The sequence below is a fragment of the Condylura cristata genome, unplaced genomic scaffold (assembly GCF_000260355.1).
Source record: "Condylura cristata isolate star-nosed mole 26May11 unplaced genomic scaffold, ConCri1.0 scaffold00020, whole genome shotgun sequence".
Taxonomy (NCBI): domain Eukaryota; kingdom Metazoa; phylum Chordata; class Mammalia; order Eulipotyphla; family Talpidae; genus Condylura; species Condylura cristata.
In genome coordinates this window covers 38,458,277-38,461,240 of record NW_004567121.1, presented here as the reverse complement: position 1 = coordinate 38,461,240, position 2,964 = coordinate 38,458,277, and positions in this window count along the sequence as shown.

Genomic DNA, 2,964 nt, shown 5'->3' with positions numbered 1-2,964 from the left:
ACAGTCCCAGCTGCCTCGTCTCCCTCCGCACCACGGTGCTGCTGAGGCCTGCCCGGGGCCTCGGCGGCACCGAACCCATGTCCAGTCCGCCCAGGCATCAGGGGCCAGAGGGCCATGAGGACGCAGCAGGCCTGGAATTGCTCAGGGGCGGTCAGGACCAGCTGTGTGGGGGCGAGTGCGCCCCCAGCCAGCCGCCAGGGGCCACCCCATCTTCCAGGGGCCCAGCCCCCACGGCCCAGCTCCAGCCGTCCCGTCTGCCGCGCGGGGAGGACACTCACCACTCGCTCTCCCTCCTGCCTCTCGGCTCAGAGCCTCCGGGCCTGGCCTTCAGGGGACCCCTGCTCCACCTGCCCCGGGCGCCAGCCCTCTGCCCCACAGGCTCTGGGTGGCCGGAGGCCACCGGGGCGCGCCAAGCCCGACGTCCGGCAGCACGCGCCGCGGGACGCAGAAGGGCGGCACCTGGCGCACAGTAGGGGCGTCTCCTGCCATCCAAACCGGTCTGCGAAGAAATCCAGCGCGGAGTGTCCCCAAAAAGGCAGATCAGCGTGGGATGAAAGCCCAGGCGTGGGAGCAGCGGGTTGAGCGCGGAACACAAGGTGGCTCCAGCAGCGCGCGTCGTTGCTCGGGATCGGGAAAGGGCAGCGGTTGAAGCAGTGGCCACGCGTGGCAGCCAGAACGGCGAGGTCGGCCGCGTCGAGCAGCGCGGCGAGGTCACGCCGAGAGGACGCAGGCACGAGGGGAGTTACCGCATCAGGGACGCCTGCCGAACCCGAGGCTGAGGCGGCCTCGCTATGCACTGTAGGAAACGGAGGCGGCGAGATGTCAACTCTAGTAACTCAAGAAAAGTAAAGGAGCTAGTCACTCAATAGCACAGATAAAACGGAAAAATAGGAACTCAAGGAAGCCGCGGAGGGCAGCAAGAAATCAGGACTGTACGGAGATGTAAGAAGTAACAGCACAAGCAGTTCACTCTCAAACATATCCGTCCATACAACCCCCAAGTTACACGCAGACTGTTAGATTTTTAAAAAGACCCAACTGTAGTCTATTCATAGGATGTCTAAGTTACATGAAAAACAGATAGATTCAACGCAAAGGTATTAAAATGTAAAAGCACATCAATCAAAACAAAGATGACCGAGTTGACACCCAAGCGTGACCTGGATCGTAGCCGGAGACCACAGGGCGGAGCCCAAGGGGACGCGCCCACAGAGCCCCGGGTGTGCGGCCGCGAGAAAAATGTTGCAGTACCAAAAACTGGTAGGACTGGAAGGAAAAGCGCACGCAGCCATAAGCATGGTGAGAGAACTCAACAATTTCTTTTCAACAATGGGTAACTCCATCGAGAAGCATATGAAAGACTTGATCAGAGCTAAGTCACACTGGCCTGGAATAGGAAACATGAAAACCTAGACCCCAGAACGAGCCATCAGGCAGCTCAACGACCTTAAGAGAAAAGAAAGGACAGGTCTGACTTCCCCGCCACAGTGCGGTTAGCTGGCGCCAGTGAGTAACGCTTATTTGGAGGGGCCTCAAAAACCTGCAAATCCCATCACCCTTGCCTAAGTAATTCCGAGTCAGAGAGATTATACTAGGGGACTGAATGAAAGTTTCGAAAAAGCCCATCTATTAAAATGTCCAGATGGCAACTTGTAGCTAAAGTAGTATTTAAAGAAAATTTTGTAGCGTTAAATGTTTATATTAGAAATGACTGTGTGTGTGGTGTGTGTGTGTACAAGAGCTGGGTGCAGGCCAGAGGTGGGGTCCCCCAGAGACAGAGCGGGGAGCAGAACAGGCGGGTCTACCGAAACCCACGGCTGGGACGGCGGGGACATGGGGAGGTCTGCTGCGCCCGGGGACCTCCCTGGCCTGGTGGACTCAGGCTGCAGCGGTGCTTGTGCTGAGCCTTAACCCCTAGGCCACCCCGGGGTTATATATTAGAAATAAAAAAAGGAAGAAACCCCTTAAATAAAGTTAATGTTCCATGTTCTACCTCTACCATGTTCTAGGAAGTAAAGAACAAATTTAATTCAAAAGATGAGAAAGGATTTTAACAAACGCACATCACTAATGAAACACATAGAACCAACAAAATCAGTGAAATCACCATCTGGGTTTTGGAAAACACCGGTCACATCAATACAGCTCTATTCAGTGTGACCACGAAATACAAAACGTGCGAAACAACAAGGCCAGAGCAGGCGGAGAGACACTACCACAGACCCGCTAGACCCGAGGGGAGAATCGGGGCGGAACACGCGCGCCCAGACCAGAGACACGGGGCTCAGGCGGCGGAAGAGCCACGTGGACGGTGTCCCCGAGCCAGGGCGCGAGCGCGGGCGGGAGGGAGCCGGCGAGCCAGGGCCCGGCTCCAGGCGCGTCTGAGGCGGCGCTCAAGCGCGCGGGAGCTGAAGGGACCGATGAAACATGTCCCCACCGGGCCCGGGGCGCAGCGGGTTGACGCGCAGCACTGAGAAGCCAAAGCCACGTCAGCGCGCGTTCCATCCCGCCCGCCCCGTGGGGGCCCCGGGGCCGGCAGACCCCTCCTGCCCGCCCGTGGCCCCCTCAGCGGTGGGCTCCGTCCGTCGGCCTGTCCTGCTCCCCGCTGTGTCTCTGGGAGCCCTCTCACCGCCCCTGCACCTCTGGCCTGCGCCCCGGCTCTGTGTGCATCAGTAAATAAATCTAGACAAAAAAGAAACGTTGTCCCACCGCTGTGACTCGGGCTCCGTGGCTTGGTGGCACTGAAACGCGGCAGAGAACGAGCGTCTGTGCACAGCCACAGGCCGGCGTCGCCGAGCGCCAGGCCACACAGCGGCGTCCTCCGGCACGCACATCTGTCCGCGCGGCGCCCGCCTGCGATTCTGGGAGCTTTTCCTAGAATTAATCATTTCGTCCCGGTTGCGCTCACAACTTTCTGTCATTTATTATAAACTGCTACTCACACATCTGCCCGTGCCAAGAGCG